Source organism: Panulirus ornatus, chromosome 3 (genome assembly GCF_036320965.1).
Source record: "Panulirus ornatus isolate Po-2019 chromosome 3, ASM3632096v1, whole genome shotgun sequence".
In the NCBI taxonomy this organism is placed as follows: domain Eukaryota; kingdom Metazoa; phylum Arthropoda; class Malacostraca; order Decapoda; family Palinuridae; genus Panulirus; species Panulirus ornatus.
The window spans coordinates 4,995,553-5,013,331 of record NC_092226.1 but is presented as its reverse complement, the minus strand read 5'-3'; the positions used below and the strand labels follow the sequence as shown (position 1 = coordinate 5,013,331).

Genomic DNA, 17,779 nt, shown 5'->3' with positions numbered 1-17,779 from the left:
GGTGTGGGGAAGAGCTTGGGGGGGGGGGGATGATGATGTAGTGGTCATTTCAGAGGAATGACGCAGCGGCGGAAAAGGACAGCGGGGCATGGACACGGAAGTGGCCAGGGGAAAGCGGAAGGGTAAAAGGAAAGGGAAACAAAACAATTTTAAAAGTTTACTGTTATAATGAGGAAATAGAGCCAAGAGTAGTTGTCATCAACAATGTCCTAACAAAGAAATCCCTATTGATCTGCAAGCAGAGAAAGAAGTAAAGAGAAAGAAGTAAAGGTAGAAAAGAAAAGAAAGGCTCAGGAGTCGAGAGGAAGGGTAGAATTAGGGACATTAAAAAGAGCCGGAGAAATAATGTATATAAAGAATGATTCCCTTGTGATGAGACTTGGATAAAGCACGCCTACTCCCCCCCCCCCCCCGCACGATGCAGGAGATAGCAGAAACAATGGAAGAAATGCGGCAAACACAGCACGTAGAGCGGCAGGCAGGCCGCCAGCCTGGCTGTGTGATCAATAGTTGGGAACATCAGAGTCAGGCAGAGGGAGGCCTCCCTGCGTGCACACACACACACACACACACACACACACACACTGCCTTTGACGCCCCTCATCCTCTTCCTCCTCCTCCTCCTCCCCCATGTTCACAACCCCGCTAGGAAATAAGGCCTAAAACCACTTTATGAGCAACTACAAAGGTACAAATAAAAGCTGTATAACTTCATAACCTCATCGTGATGTCACTGGTACATTTTCCAATAGATATATAAATCCTTACACAAGAATATCTTTCTGTAAAATGCTCAACCACCTCAAGAATTCGAATAACCTAACAATATAGTATCTCGTTAGGCCAAAATTTCAGTCTGAACGAGCGAGCGAGCGAGCGAGCGTGACGAGGGAACTACCTTTTCAGACCTGTGACCCCAACACTCGGAATAGCTTGACCAATCAGCATCCGAGGATTAGATGACAGCCGCTCCAGATTAATTAGCCGCCCACAGTAATTGCACAGCCAATTAATCGTCCGATCGTTAGCGAGTGATTCATGATTACAGTTTTCGCTGGTATTCGTCTGTCATCAGATAATCGCTACAATGAATCAGGTGACGTTAACGGTATGACAAGTGGTTTCATAACTGCCAAATTAGCCAAAAAATGGTAAGTGGGCGTTATTTCCCGTTTTAGTAGCCCCAGACCTGTTTCATAGCTAGGGGCGTTTTTGTTTGAATATTGTAGACCATTTGCATATGTAAATGATGAAGTTGACAGCTTTATTTACGTAATTGCGCCCTACAGGAGTCAACCGATTGTGAAATTACGTATTTGTACTGCACGGGGAGGGAGTTTTACACTCGTGGGGCCCCATATTGTGTGTGTGTGCTGTCTGTGTTCCTCTACAGTGTTAGTATATTTCTCCCTCAGACCATAAGTTATATATTTTGAGAATACTATCACAGCGAGGGGGAGTATAGAAATATAAAGTAAACAAGAAATGAAGAGTTTCATCATGTTGCGACGGGCAGCTGCAAGATGTGACAGTCACCATGTCAACAGAAACCTGTCGACGTGACCGAAGTCTTGCTCGCTCCCTTCCTCTTGATAACCTCCCCAAGTCCATGCTTCTAGAAATTTGGCTCTCCTAAAAAAAATGGTTTACGGAGCCTCCACCGGGTCTATGCTTTCAGTCTTTCTCATATCAAAATTCCACCCAACATCTATGACGAAAAATGGAGGGGAAAAAAAGAATACACACAGCGAGAGCAGGGAATACTTTTACTTTTTCTGTCGACCAATCAGCTTCCACCATGTAATAAACAAAAGAGGAACGAAGTACGGGAGATAGCCAATGGGAAGCTACTTTTACTTCGCCTGTCCGAAAGCGTTGACGTATTTTTTTTAGAGTTGAAATGTTCATCGCTCTTGTGATTAGAGGATTGTAATTATAAAACTCTGTTTTCTGCCACAACTTATAGTGTATCTAAGCACGCATGCGTTGCATAAACAGCGCCCTCACTCGGCTGCGAAACGCGACTGGTGAGGAAGTAAAGCCAAGCTTGCACGCATCCGAACGTGTCCACACTTGCTAAACTGGGTCGTGGGTGTGTGACGTCGCGGGAAACAGCTGATCGCCTCTCACACTACAGCCAGGGCGACTGGTGCGAGCGGGGCCGACCAGCGCTTCCATCTACCTTCGTTTCCTGCAAAGATTCTACTTCATTTTGGTCGACCATGGTGCTACAGGACGTCCAAGTATTTGAGCTAACTTGGGAAGGGCGTTTGAAACCGAAATTGGAAGGAATAGAGGTAAGAGATGTTATTTTGTGTGGTGCTTCTTTGTTCGGGACTGCGCAGGTTGGCTACGTGGCCAGCGCAGACCCGTCAGGGTGTGGCTGCCGAAGAGCCTTTATTACTTTTATAGTTGTGTAATATATCAATGCATTGTATAGATATATTTAGTGTAATCTATAACGTGTAATGATTAAATCCTTGCATCTAGTTTTGTCGAAGGTGGGAGGAACTTTAAAGAACATATTGCGGTAATACATCTTCATTCGTAACTAGAAAATTCTATCGCTATTATCGCTTTATGGTGTTACTTTTCATAATTCCTGAGTTTAGGTGTATTCTGGAGGCAGTGCAGTCGCTTCTGGAAATAACTGCGTAGTTGAGTGCAGTGGCTCTTGTTTATTATCAACATCAAAGTACATATTCAGTACGAGGATTACTTTTCTCTCGAGTTGACTTTCATTAAACAGTGGAAAATTGTCAACCTTTTACCTTTATTTTTTTTTATATTTAGTGTATGCGAGAATGTTCCATGCCTTTAACCGGACTACACAACTTGGTTGCCTCGTATCCATCCATATGGTAGCTTTTCTTTTCAACATCAGAGCATACATCATGATCTGTTACGTCAGGGTATAATGTATGAGTGTTAATCTACCCGAAATGGTATAATTTAACCGTTGTTCTCTAAGTATATTTATTCCTGTACTTGGCAACTGAGGGGCGCTGCCTCTTCTAGAATGTGAGCCTCAGCAGCCATTTTGGTCTGGGCGTCACCCCCAAACCCCCCCCAACCCCCTACCTCTTCCAACCAAGTGGGGGTAATTCCTCGTTCAGAAATAGCCTCACGTAATAGGAAAACTGTGCATGACAGAATGCGGATATTTTGTAATGCAAAGGAACTTGGTGGGGTTTTAGGGTAAATGGCTAGTGACGTCCATATGGAACGGTCTAGTTGGCTTAGAATTCCCTTTAGATTTCACAGATTACTTTCACTTTAAAGTATTTTTAAGTTGGTTCCATTTAATATTTTTAGCTACAGTTGAGCTGAAGCCAAGACATTGTAATGCCAAGGATTCATAGTACAGCTGCATAGTATTGGACTTGGTGGTAAATCTCTTCTACCTTGTTTAAGAAGTTAACATTTAGTTTGACTGTCCCTATCTTTGTGTGTGAATGCATGAAAGCCGGATGTAACGGACAGATAGCTGTTTAGTAAGACTTGAGCTATATAATTTGTCTAATAGCCTTATTTGATAATGATTTGTCCTAATAGCCTTTTGTTTTGACTTTTCAGTACTAAAAATTTCAGGTGAAATCCAGGTTAAGTGCATACTTTCTGGTGGTAGTGACGGTGGGGTGGATCATACAATTTTTTTTCTTGATTTTCAGGAGTTATGATGGGAACTTGGATGTCATTGGAGGAGAGTTGGGGAAAGACTGCCATAACTATTGATTGAAGCCGCTCACTCTTTTTTGTGAGGAGCATGGTTTATATTTTGATTTGGGGCATTTTCTTCCAGATGTTAACGAGAGTATCGCTAGCTAACGATACGATGGTTATTCTAGGTCCCATGAAGGGTTAGCCCGATTTAAGACTCGTTATGTTATGGGAAAGCTGTTGCTGCATAATCACTGTATACCAGTTAATTTCATATGTTTTCTAGTATCTTTTGTCACAGGTATCACTCATAGCAGGACCATGTAGCCAGATGTTACATTAACTTGAGGATTGATCCACACTGAGGGAAAGCTGGGTAGTCGAACCGAGAGGTTGGGCGAGACAATAGCTTTGGAGAGGCTCGCGTGAGGGTTTCGACCAGTTCTGGATGGACAGACACATGGGCTTTGAACCCTTAATGTGATGAACACACATGTGCGGAATTCGAAGCATTCTAGGAGTGTACCTCGATCTCTCTGATCATAGACTTAACAGGTTAATCAATAGTGACCATGGTTGGCTCGCTGCGCCAGCGTGGACTTGTTTTAAATACCCTTTGTATGTAGTCCTTGATTATTATTCATCACATTCTGTGAATTTGTTGCAGAGAAACGGGCTTTTGTTCACTATTGCATGCAGTATGTTGCAATAAGCACCGACGTGAGCAATGGAACGTATGTTTTGGGTAATATCTTTAGTCTGTTAGATAAATAAGTACATGTTAAAGACATTGGTAGTAATGTCTAAATTGAATTGCAATTTTTAGAGAACCTAGTGACTAGCCAGTTAGAAAGGTGGTCCCCCCCCCCCCCTCGTGTGACTGGATAAACGAATGTTAACGTTTGTTCCGTTACTTGAGCGTGTGAGTTTCTCTCTGGTTATTTCTAGTTATTTATATTGTATAGCTTGACACACTAAAGCTCGATGTACAGATTGCTCGAGTGTTGGTTTTACACAAGTAATTTAAATAGTATTATGTTCACCTAGTTAACATGTCGGTATAAATTCCCTTGCGGGTTTGGTAGAAAGTTAACTGTATTGGTAAACTTGTAGAACATTTGCTTGTTAAATAGTGTTGTAAGCGACTGAGAGGACGTTCCTAACGAGGATTTCCCTGTCAGTGCGACGAACAAGGCAATAAAAGAAAGTATTTTGCAAACTTTTCTTGGCAGTTTTATTCCACAGGTTGGCATGTTGCCAGATGGGCAGTTAACGGTTGTAGGTAAGGTTTGTGACGTAGGAGTAGACGTGGAGAGAAGTGATATTGGCTAAAATCTTGGAATAATTTGAATTATTAAGGAACTTTAAATGTAATTGATAAATGTTAAATTATGGAAGCAGTTATAAAAATTGATTTACTATACACGCATCGCCTGCTTTGATTGGTTGCAGGCAGCTTGATGTGAAAGAAATGAAATCATAGGATTTAATGCAAAGATGTTAAAGGTAATGGGACCAGCACCTTTCAAGGCCATCATAACTGTTGTCTAAATCCAGTAAGGCTGGTAAATCGACGCTGTCGCATTAAATGTTTTGACGAACAGTCTCTGTGTATTAACTATTATAGGTAGACTGTGAATGGCACACGGCTCAAGATACCAGAAGTTGTTTAGGGATATATATATATATCTTCGACGCGCTTGAGTGGGTCTTGTGATTGCCATAATAGTAATATACGTCAGGGGAGGGAGGAGCTGGCAGACTGCCAAAAGCCACGTCTTCAGGGTCGAGACAACGAAAAGATCGCCCCGGAGGTGTAACTATAGTAGTAATGGCTGGTGAAGTCGTGTGATAACTTATTGATTTTGTATGTGGTTTATTCTCGAAGCCTGTATAAACATGGCAACACCGGTTGACGTTGCCATGGCTCGTGACAATTCTGCCATGGTTGGTTGGCGTGAGGTTAAAGTGCCAGGTAAGAGGATGCATTGCTGTAGTAATCTGTCACGAAGAGCAGCTTTTCTTTAAAAAGAACCGGAGACATAATGATAAACTGTTACCCCGAGGGCGCTGAATTGAGAATGTGTATGAGACCGATAGTGCAAGACATTCGTGAGGAGAGTAATACGTTTAAAGATGGCTGACGGGTGAGTTGGGGAAAAAAAGTGATTGTCGGGTGTGGATTGAGGCGTTGCCTGAGACTAGCCTGTAGTGGGCGTGGTTGAGATAGGTGGTTCAGAACAACAGGTGGGGGACCTTGCCAATATCTGCCACCCCACCTCCTTACTCTGGCTAGATATTATAAGGCTTTTGTGCCTGGCTAGATACTATAAGACTTTTGTACAACGGTAATTAGATAAAAAAATCGTTTTCTATAGAGCTAATAACTACTAGTAGCTAGTCTCGATTTCTTTAAATACCTTCAACTGGTTTAAATGACTTGACAAAATAGATGTGCATCCTTTGGGAAATGATTGTCTAGTGATGCACCATCAGTAAAAAAGTTTTAATATTAAATGATAACTAGGTCTAGAATTTGTGGTTGGAGATAATGGAAGAAAGTTTGGATGGAGAAAACAAGTACATGGTGGGCTCCGTCATTAGCCAGCCCCTCGGCAATATAACCTTGAAAACCGGCCCGGCCTCTTCAGCGCTACCAACCAGAAAAATTGAGATAGGTAGACTGTTTACTATTTTCAGTTTGGTATTGAGCAGATTGGTGACAAATCTCTAACGGGCTGTCGTGCGAGTCAAAAAGTCTGGTATTAGATGTGAACATTGTAATAAAATATTAGAACACTTAAGGCTAAAAGAACAAACTTTGAATACTTCAGTGAACAGGTTTTGATAACTTTGGCAACACTGGCCCTTGATAAGGCCTCACCCATGCGGGCCGTGTACAAAGATGGTCATATTAATGTTTATTGCATGATAATGATGCAGGTATTGCAATACCAGGTGGCTGGTAGTCTGTAAATTATTCACGGGATTAAAGGATTGCGTGTACAGAACTAAGCTATCCTCAATGCACTTTTTTTTTTTTTTTACATTAGTACAGTAATGGTAGCTGTTTTTTGTAGAACAAAGGTTGTATTTCGGTCTAATGTATGATGGGATTTCTCCACGAGAAGTGGTGTGGTGAAGAGAGCCTGTGTACGAGCCCTGTGTATTTACTTCCTGTTCCCAGTGTTACAAGGTTGCAGTGCACGGCGGGTTTCGGACACCGCTTACACACCACTACCAACTTTGGCTGTGGAATGTTTTTTTTTTATCATTTGCAGTTATGCATGGAGCTTTTCCGTGATGGGCAACTTAAATGTAGAATATGCTTTTTAACGTTTGTTTTGTATGGTTTTCGCCAGTAATTAACAGTATTCATTCGAGACCTTTGATGTCTTTTTTTCCACGATCCATTGGCAACACTGAGCCCAAGGTGACTTTGAAGCTGTTACCAGATGTTGCCAGATGATTGCTGTATTAAGCCTTTGTCTCCACTGACAGCAAAAGCAAGATCACTAACTATTCACATCTTGCTCTTTTGAATTTTTAAAGTGTATACATCATATGTAACATTCAAAATATCAGCTATCTGCTTGAAGAAGACTAGAAAAGCTCATATTTTGTTGGAATGTTGGCATCCCTGGTCTTGTGTTTACTTGGCTGGCTGCCAGAGCCTGGCAGGGTTGCCAGTTAGTCTGCAAACCACTTGATTACTCAAAGATCTGCATCCTTGTTTTTGGTTATTACCACAAAAACACTGTGCAGGTGGTAGTGGTGAGTGCTGATGCTGTTAGTATGTTAATTTACACAAAGATTAGATATTACATTTACTGTTTTATATTCGATTTTAACTGATAAGGGCTTTTTAGTTATCCAAGGGAATGATGGTGAAGAACATTAAAGTGTGCATCATTTGTGAATACTTTTAAAGGGTTTGTTTTAAGCATATCTGGGGGATTCACTGATGATAGTGATGGTAGATGGTGGCAAGACTGGAGATCAGGTTCCTTAAGGAATTTTGCATCAGGGGTTGGTGTTTGGAGCAGAGAAGGTGGAGGAAAAAAAAATATTTATAGAAAAGTGAAATCCTGAGGGACAGGGTGGGTTGGGGATCGAAAGGTGAACGCAAGGATGTTAAAGAGAGGGAGTAGATATAAAGGTGTGGGGAGTAGAAAATCTACGTGAGGGTTGAGTAGTATTGTTCGTGTCTTGCGACATGCAATGACAGACGTCGACCTGCCCTGCACACCATCGCTACACCACCTTCACTTTAAACGAGACGTTAAGCCACCTGGAAATAGCTGAGGGAGAAAACATTTTCTTGCTTCTTAGGGTCCTATTGCCATTCAAGTATGAGAACGTAGATTCATTACTAATTATAACTATAAGTAAAGGTATTGTATTTGAATATTAATTATTTGTATTTAGATATTCGTGTCAAGACCGGTGAACCAAGATCAATGTTTGTTCATTATTACCCATTTCTTAACGAATATCATGGGAAATATTCGTATAAAATTATTCATGGATTTCATGTACATTATGTAATAGTATTCGTTGCAAAGATCTTTTGTTTTGCCAAGTGTTACATAACTCCTTTTCCTACGACTTCAAGCATACCTTTGTGGGTAAGCAGAGAGCCTTTAAGTTGCCTTGATAGAGGTGCAAATTGAATTTGTGTTGAAGGAGCCAAATACCAAACGAATTACTAGGGTGATCCAACACCTTGGCAGAATTTGGAGGATGGAAGCCACCAGGGGAATCTCTACAATTGCCAAGTTTTTTTTTCTTTTGTTTCAAGTGATCGAACTTAGGAACTTTTTTGCATTGCAAGATCTATCGATCGACTTTATTCTTACCTTTGTTTTAATTAGCTATTGAGTTATAAATATGAAATCTAATTCCGTTTCTATAAGTATTAATACTTTATTGATTTTCCTGAGCATGTATCATGATTTTCCCGTTTTGCTCTGCTGCCTTTCTGTTGTACTAAGAACCATGACCAGTAAAGGTGTATACGCTGGAGTCATGTTTATTATACACAGGCATTAACCAACACGTTCACTTCTACGCTTTAAAGAAAACGAGATGTACGTGTTCCCCCCTTAATAGGTCGATTCGAAGAGTGTCCTAAGTTTTTACAGTGCACAAATAAACTAAGGTTAGAACTTTACGTTTAATCTTTGTAGGTTCTATTTACTTATGAAAGTTGTAACGGGAGCTGATGGGTTGAATTTACAGAAAAAAGGAAGGTACTAGTGTTATTGACGGACAATATTTTTTCATCTAAAAATACGAAGTAACATTTTTCTCCATTTGTGAAATATAAACTTGGAAAAATTCACGTAATTGTACAATGCCGATAACAATTTTATGCTTGTGTAAAAGGTATAGTCATGTTTTCAAACGTTCCAATAGATATTTTTCTGTGGTATATACACACATGAACCAGACACATGAATGTACCCTCTTGGAACAATATACATGTATACAACATAATCACACATACACACCCATATACACCCAAGCGCGCACACTGACTACATACGCATTTTCCCCCCTCACATGCACACAGACCGTGGACGCACTCGTGCATGCAAGAAAAAAGACTGTGGATGCGCTCAAAATGCACAGAGACAGACAAGCTGACATGTTTACTCTTGGAGGTATGGGTCATGCTTGCGTCTTGTTGGGTACAAGATGTTGCCAAGGGGAGGAGGAGTGGGCAAGGAGATTGGGCGGAGATAACTGTGGAAGGCTTTGGCCAAGACAAACCCTAAGTATAACAAACTGCCGAATGAGTCAGGGTTTGTGTGTGGCTGTCGACCGAGCAGATGGAGGCGAGGGGGTTGGTGTGAGTGCATGGAGTGCCAGCTAAATGAAGGGTGAGGCACGTCGCCGCCATCACAACAAGTTCTGCCAAGTTCTGCCTTGGTGTAGCTATTAGGGATGAGGGTTGTGGTGATTTTTAGTTTTTTTAGGGTTGATGGTAATGGCTGGTTGTAGATGGTGGTTGTAAGAGATTAATATTGAGAAATGTGGACAATATTTTTGGTATGGCGAAGGTGGCAGATGTTAAAAGGGAGATGCAAATGTTGAAAATACGGGAAATGATGAAAAAAGGTATATAAAAGTATACTTGAACCTAAAGTCTGTCTGAATTCGTTCAAAATTTATTTGAACGAAAGTACAAAACTGTCTAGCGTTGCTGTTTGTATGCTTGGTCATCATTGCCAACGTTAGAAAAATATTTCAAATACGTGAACTCTGATGTCTCCAATGTATTCTCGTGGCTAAAGTGCTTATTTTGCTCTCTCTCTCTCTCTCTCTCTCTCTCTCTCTCTCTCTCTGTGAAATTATAACTCTTATATACTCTGGTGTTTAGATAGAGGCCCCACATCTCGACACATTATCTTGATATTTGCCAGCTCTTTGGTGCCCGCCACGAGGGAATTTCTACGAGAAATGTGCAGTATGTCAAGGAGTGTAAACATAAAAGGCCCACATGTCGTGAGGTGAAAACATGCCCATGTGTCATTCGAATCATGGCCACATGTCAGACATGAAAAAAATGAAACTCGTGGTCTTGAGAAAATAGCAGATGAAAACACGGATGACACTATTAGGTATAAATATGGGATGGAAACGTGTGTGGATAACATTAGAATGGAAGGACAGGTTAACACACATGGATAGTTGCCTAAGATAACATCATGGGATGGTAACCTATGTTATTGTAACAGGACAGTGTGGAATAGAGGTATATCGTGGAATAGAAGCTGTACGTGTGGTGGAATGGAGATTAATCATGGGATAGAGGAAAATCAGTCAGAGGATAGGAACACTATAACATCGTGGAATAGGCAGATAGGAAGAGGATAATGAGGAGGCAGTCCGCAAGCCCCATGAGTCATGAGGAACGTTAAAGAGGACAGTATGAGCCAGGATTTTGCCTTATTTTGCTCCACATCATCATGTGTTAGTTTCGCAATACAGAAACAAAAGGATGAGAATCTGAGTGGGATATAAGGGCCTAATGTCATGTCCCGGATGTGTGGCACACGGAAGTCCCGTCTGTCTGTCTCGGGTCACGCACAGGTAAGGAAGGTCGTCCTATGCTAATGAGGTTCAAAGAGGTCAGATGTTGGGAGTACAACAACAGTAACAACAACCTTTTAGAGAGGGAAATGAATGACGGGCGTCAAATAGCAGACAGTTCGTGTGTGTGTGAGTGAGAGAGATGCCATAGGGAACAATTGTGATGATTGGTTGTATATTTTAAGAGAGGAGTGATGTTGAGAATGAAAAACATGTCTGATGGTCGTTAACTACTACGTCTGGTGTCGTAAAGATCCCTCGGAAAAGACTTAAGAACCGACGGTCGCAAGTCGATGCTCCTGGTATGACGAAGTATGATTTAAAACCCTCGCTTAAATTGTCCTATTTTTAAAGTCCTATAAAGCGTTGGTGGTGCGACGTATGTTGATAACGGGACCTTTAAACTAAGTTCTTTAAGGGTGAGGTCAAATGGCCGCTACGACAGGTGGAGAGACGGTCGCCTTCAAAGAGAATTGTAGAAAAGGATAGTTACTGAAGAGAAATTACTGGACAGCTGAAGGACATTGTGTCAAGCCAACTTTCACGAGGGAAGAGCTTTGGTAAGGAATTGCGAAGTGTTTAGGGAGCGATAATTGCTCTACTGACCAATTGGGCGATTTAGCCAAAGAATTAAGCAAGCGTAAACAGCACACATGACTGGAAAAAGTATATATACAGATACGAGTGACGCTTTTCCTCGTAACTTTCCATCGAGCTTATAACTGTATTTATAATACTAGACGTGTCTTCAATATTACGTCTTTGTCTTAGGTTTTCCATGGATCAACGTAGCTCGATGTGGGTCGTACTGGACGGGGGGGCTGTTCATGCTCGTCGCCTTCAAACCTTTGACCAGACAGTAACCACCTGCCAACCACCACATTGGGTTGAACCCTATTATCTTCCGTCCTCCCGCCGACCCCTGCTGGTAGATAAGACTTTTCGACAGATCTTGATGGCTGCCTGGGAAATGATAACTTGCTTCTGGTGGGCCATGACGCGCGGTGGTGGTGTGCTGTGCTATATGTCTGATGGGGGGGCGCGACACCATAGTGGGCGGGGATGAGGCCTCTTGCGGGAGGGAAGGTGTGTGTGAGGCCTCTTAGGGGAGAGGAAGTGTTGTCCATCTGGGGAAGGAGGGAGTGAGGACTCTCTTGGGGGAGGGGAGGAGGGAGTGAGGCCTCTCTGGGGGAGGGGAGGAGGGAACGAGGCCCCTTAAGGGAGGGGAGTAAGTGGCGAGGCCTGGGAAGGGAAGAGTTAAGGTTTTAATGTCAAGCACTACTGTGCACATATAGGAGGGGAAACCCCACCACTGTGCACATATAGGAGGGGAAACCCCACCACTGTGCACATATAGGAGGGGAAACCCCACTACTGTGCACATGCAGGATGGGAAACCCCACACCGTTAGTGGTGGGGGTTAGGGCTCCTGAAAACCCCCCTGGGCCTCTGAGGTTTGAGGTAGTGGTGTCTGCTCCTCTCTCTGCAATATTAATTAAGTCTGTTCACCATATTATGTACGACACACAACACGCGCGCTCCGTGGTTGGTAGACGTCTTTTCTGTAGGGGGGGGGGGGGTCGAGTGGAGATTGATGGCTGAAGTTGAAATTCGTCTCTGGAAAGGGAGGAGGAGTAGGTGTTCGTCCACTACACGGTGTTGAAATATAATAATGATCACAAGTAGAATGGTGGCGTTAGGGGGAAGGAGGGAGTGAGTCGACAGAGAGGGAGGGAGTCGACATCTGGACCCCTCGAGTGGAACCACGTCCCCAGAATTATCAGTTGTATTAACGCCTTGTTGGTAAATGCCATAAATAACACTGACGCAAACGTGGTAAAGAAAATAAAAAAAAAACTTAAATACCTTAGAACTGTGAGCCTGACTTGCTTGACCCTCGCGTTAGCAAACTCCCAACTTTTTTCATTTTACGGTGCTGGAAATGCACTTGTGCGTGGTCTAGTGACGCATGGCTGACTCGAAATCGCACTATCCCTTATATATATTATATATATATATATATGTATGTATATATATATATATATGTATGTATATATATATATATATATATATATATATATATATACCTAAAGGTTCACGGGGAAATGAAACGCGATAAGTTCCCAAGTGCACTTTCGTGTGATTATCGCATCATCAGGGTAGAATTGATAGTTCTGTAAGCTACTGCTAACAAGCAAATAGTCTTACGACTCCTAATGCGCATGCACAATCCAGTCTTGTCAAAGAGGGACGTCTGTGCCTGCTGACCTAAGGTGGGTGTTTACGACTTCTAATGCGCATGCACAATCCAGTCTTGTCAAAGAGGGACGTCTGTGCCTGCTGACCTAAGGTGGGTGTTGAGCGTCGCTAGAACAGGCATCCTGACCAACGTCCCTCCCTCCCTCGATCGTGGAAGACATGCTGCGTGGAACAGCAGCAGCACAAGTGCCTTGTTCTCCGTGTAAGGTAATTACCAGAGCGTAGAAACCAAATGTAATTCTTCAAACACAATCTCACACACACTACCCCATCCCCCACCCCCTTAAGGAAGGTTACCGTAATTATTGTATGAAATTTTTGATAAAAAAAAAAAAAGAGAATGGTTGCCAGATGGCTAAACAGACCTCACCTTACTGGAGTGTTGGGGGAACGACGTGCTCCCGTTTTCTATTGACAATAAAATATCAGAAATTGGAATTTGGTATATATATACATACCTAGCGCGGGGGGGGGGGGGGGGGGGGGGGGGAAAGAGGAGTCTGACCGTAAAATGCCATAGAACATAAAGGATGCAAATTACGTGCCATTCCTGGCGGCAGCTGCCGACCTGCCCGTGGACACCACCGCCACAAAACACGTATTGAAGCCTCTGGGAATTTGGGCCAAGTTTGGCAAGAGGAGGAGGAGGGAAGCGGAGAGGAGGGGGATATATTCTCCTCCCCAATTTTAACCCTCTTCTTCCCACTTTTAACCCTCTCCTTCGCCACCATATTGTCCACTCCGTGTCGTAGAATAACTTTCCATTTCATGACAAATCACACGTACACACACACACACACCCCGCCCGCACACACACATACCCACCCATCCTCACACATATACCCCCACACGCACATATCCCCCACCAACACACACACGAATACACACACACCCACACACATTGTAAACTGTTTCTCGTATCGGTACATTTTGCGGTGGACAAACATCACGAGCAAACAAAAGTTTCAAGGGCATATTGGTGCAGGGGGGGCCAGGAGCAACAGTGAAGTGAGTCACCCACCCACCCCCGCCCGCCCCCGCCCCTAACCCCGTGAGCTGTTCAAGCCAAGTGAGTGAAGGAGAAAAAGAAAAAAGCCATCCGACCTCTGAGTAAGCCAGGATTAGCAAGACAAGCCACCCATGCGGGACGAACGCAATTCACTTCTTATGAGTCTGTTTGTTACGTCATCGTGACCGGCCCCCAAGAACTGGGTCTCCCTCTGTGTGTATCCCTCCCTCACACACACACACATATCACCTGTCCCGGGGCTCAGCTGTGGACATACCACTCCCACACCACACCAGGAGATAACGCTCACCTTGTACACTATTATCTTGCTCCACACCACCAACTGTTACACACACACACACACACACCTCATTATCCTAGATCATGGTCGCGTCACGTCACACACACAGCGTAGAGCATGTCTGTAACGCGCACACTTGGCCATCCGTCACACTGCATCACCGTGGGTGATATTGAACGTCAAGTGTTGCTAGTGGAGCCCGTCACACTCATCATGTTGGCGTAACGCAGCCCCCACCCCTCTTACATCCCCTCCTCTCCTCCCAATGTCACGTCACCCTCCCCTCCCTCCTCCCCAACACACACACACACACACACACACACGACAGCTGTTACGCACGCCTTACGGTCGTAACTTACGCGCTGACGTCACTGGGTTGCGTAAAGGCCTGGGTGGGTGTGTGTGTGTGTGTGTGTGCGTTTGTTCGTCTTATCCGGCCTCTACATTTGATCTGCCCAGCCCTTCCTTCCTTCCTTCCTTGCAACTGCTTCTTTCTCTTCCTCCTCCCAGCAGATTTTCATGTCCTCATGTCTCTCCTCCTTTTTATTCATTGATCGTCTTGTGTTTGATGGTATTTCTCCAGGTATTCATTTATACATCTTTCGAACAGAACTACACACACACACACACCAAGTCTGCCTTGGTTGTGTAAAGTCACCAAGAATAAGACTTTTCCAGATAATCCTCCCACATGCATCGAGGAACACGCACCAGCACACACTACTACACGTCTTCTCTTCCATTTCAAACCCTCCCTTTTGTCCCACCTTCTTCTTCCCCTCTCCTCTAACCACCCTATTCAGAATAGAAACTGGGTAGTTCTACATCACCAGCCAGGAGCACCACAGCTTCTGGAAGTGGACCAAGAACGTTACAGAACGGCAAGTGCTCCTACACAACAACCAATCCTGCAGGAGTAGGCCGGGAGATGGTTAGCACCGTCAACCATGGGATGACCTTGTTAGCTCCCTAGTAAGGGCGTCCGTCTCCCACCCAGCACGCCAGGGGAGGATATGTGACCCCCATCTAATGGTCTCTGTTGTATAGTAGGTTCAACGTAAGACGTTCCGTTATCTCCAGGTTAACATGGATTCTGGCGCCTCTCTGTTAGGGAAAGACGACATCCCGGAGTGTCCATATCAGGTCTCCCTGGAAGGCATAAGCCACCTCCTTTGATCGATACTTTCATATTTAGGTATTTTTCTCAGGTGAGTCTGTGTGTGTGTGTGTGTGTGTGTGTGTGTCAGCAGGTGCGACAAAGGATGTGTTTGTGTGTGGGTCTTTGGGTTATCTTATCAAAGGTGTATTTTTAATCCTGTCGGGGGAGGAGTCTACGTCCGGTGGCCCTTGGTTGGTTGGTTGGTTGGTTGGTTGGTTAGCTGCCTCGCGAGGTTTAACTCGACCAACATCCACTTCGCATACCTCGTGTATACTTGCATTATATTCATGAGATACCGTGGTTGTATTTATGATCTACTGCATTGAAAGTATTACTGAAGCTTTTGCCGTCGAAATTGGAAATGACCATCATTGTCACTTCCTGGCATTATCACAGGAAATACCTTCCTTCCCCCCCCCCCCCTCCCTCATCTCTAATCCTTCCCTTTTTACCTTGTTTTCTTTCCCCTCGCCTCCTCCTTCATTACCTTCATCACCACCACCACCACCACAGCAGGAAATTACGGAGGACCCGGTGATAATGAAGGATTCTCCTTTCATCTAGAATATAATTTAGCCCGAGGCCAGCCAGCGCTGGTGACGCAACCACACATAAACCCAAACCATTTAGAAGGTGGGGGAGAGTCTATGGTTGCTGGGGGGGGGGGGGAATTATTTCCGAGAAACGAACACAAACAATTTCATTACTGATGGAAATAGTCTTAGAAAAGGGAGCCAGGGTGGGAACTAAGGGGAAATGGGAGACTGCGGTCGTCTTTGAACAATATTTCCATCTTGGGACTTGTGATCTGAGGGGTATAGTGTTCTGTTGAGATTGGGACAATAGGGACGGGACAGTCCCATGTTGGTGTTGTGACTTTGGCACTGATTAAGGAATTGGCGAATCCTCTTTGAGATGAAGGGGTCAAAAGTGTTCATATATAAGGCTTGAAAGCTCAAGAATGATAAAGATGTATATATTTCTGCGAGGCCAGATGTCTGTCTGAAAAGGTTTTAAGTCTGGAAACTCGCGGGGAAGAAAATGTGATGAATAGCCCCTTGCAAGGATGCGGGCCGTGAATGTGAATGAGTGAATACCTGTGAAAAGTGAAGGAGGAGGAGGAAAGGTGTTGTATGAATCTTTATTCACCTGTGCCTTCAGCAAACACAAGTGCTTCCGTCTTGACTATGTTTGTTTACACGTTTCACATTGCTTGCTGCCTGTGAATGTTTACAGAAACATTTTCATTAACGGAAAATGTTTTGGCATCTCTCAGGTTCTTTTCGTCGGGGGTGATGAGCAAGGACTGTGGCTGTAAATTTATTGAAGGGAACTCGAGAAATGTCAGGGATGCGGGAAGGAGACGGGAGGGAGTTGGAGGAAGGGTGAAAAGGGAGGAGTGAGAAAGTAGAGAGAGACGTAAGGACGGAACAGATGGAAGATAACATTCTAATGGAAGAATTAATTATTAGGTTAGAGAGTTAATGTGTGACGGATGAGGTAATAAAAAGAAGGGGAAAGTCTTGATAACGAGAAGGAACTGAAGTGTGTTTGGGGATATGTACGAAGTAGTGGAACATGAATATAGATAACAGGGGGATATATACGTTGCGCTGGTAGATAATGTATATAGTTAAGAGAAACTTATATAAACACGGGGAATGGAAGGACACCCTCAACCCCTGGATGCATGGGTTCGTGTTCCTTGCCTCCAACCCATGCTGATGTGGGTGCATGTGTTCTGTGCATCTCCCCTTCACTCAGTGCTTGCGCGAGAGCATGGGTGCGTGTGCCTTGCCCCCAACCCTTTCTGTTGTGGGTGTATGCGTTGTGTACTTTATCCCACTCTATGCTCGCGTGAGAGCATGTGTCTGGACCGACCCCAGCAGCGTATAAACTCTACGGGAATGAAAATCATAATTTCACTTGCTAATCGTGTAAACATGTGAGGAACCTGCTTCTGCTGGGAACTCCCACCTGCAACCCAGGGACACACACTCGAGCCCCAGCCTCCATCAAGGGGAGGGAAGGGGGGGGGGTATGCATTGAGAAGAGGGGTGTGTCAGAAGAATAAAGTGGAGGGAAAAACGTAAAATGAGGGAGAGATGAGGGGACGTAGATGGAGTGTAGGTCACCCTTCTCCTCCGGCAGCGCCCCCTCCCTCTCTCCCTCGTTTTTGACCTGCTCGCGTCCAGCCACAGCCCCGGGGGGTTCGAGGAACATCTGGGGAGCGGAGGCTAGGGTAGGACAGAGGCGGAGGAGGGTTGGGGAGGGAAGCAGCGCTCTTGCGTAT

General features: G+C 44.1%; 1 protein-coding gene and 2 long non-coding RNA genes across 3 annotated transcripts in view; all 3 read left to right on the top strand.

The window, feature by feature from the left end:
- heca (hdc homolog, cell cycle regulator) overlaps window positions 1–17,779 on the top strand; it is a 188,422-nt gene that overhangs the window by 35,603 nt on the left and 135,040 nt on the right. The window lies entirely within an intron of this gene.
- LOC139760139 (uncharacterized) lies at window positions 24–4,883 on the top strand. The gene is made up of 2 exons (XR_011715260.1): window positions 24–2,297; window positions 3,947–4,883. It is a non-coding gene; the product is annotated as an uncharacterized lncRNA (long non-coding RNA).
- Window positions 12,850–17,779, top strand: part of LOC139760144 (uncharacterized) — a 7,905-nt gene continuing 2,975 nt past the window's right edge. Inside the window, exons 1-2 of the long non-coding RNA XR_011715261.1 lie at window positions 12,850–13,031; window positions 13,109–17,779. The exon at window positions 13,109–17,779 is cut by the window's right edge and continues 2,975 nt beyond it. This is a non-coding gene — a long non-coding RNA (uncharacterized lncRNA). The remainder of the gene's footprint in view (window positions 13,032–13,108) is intronic.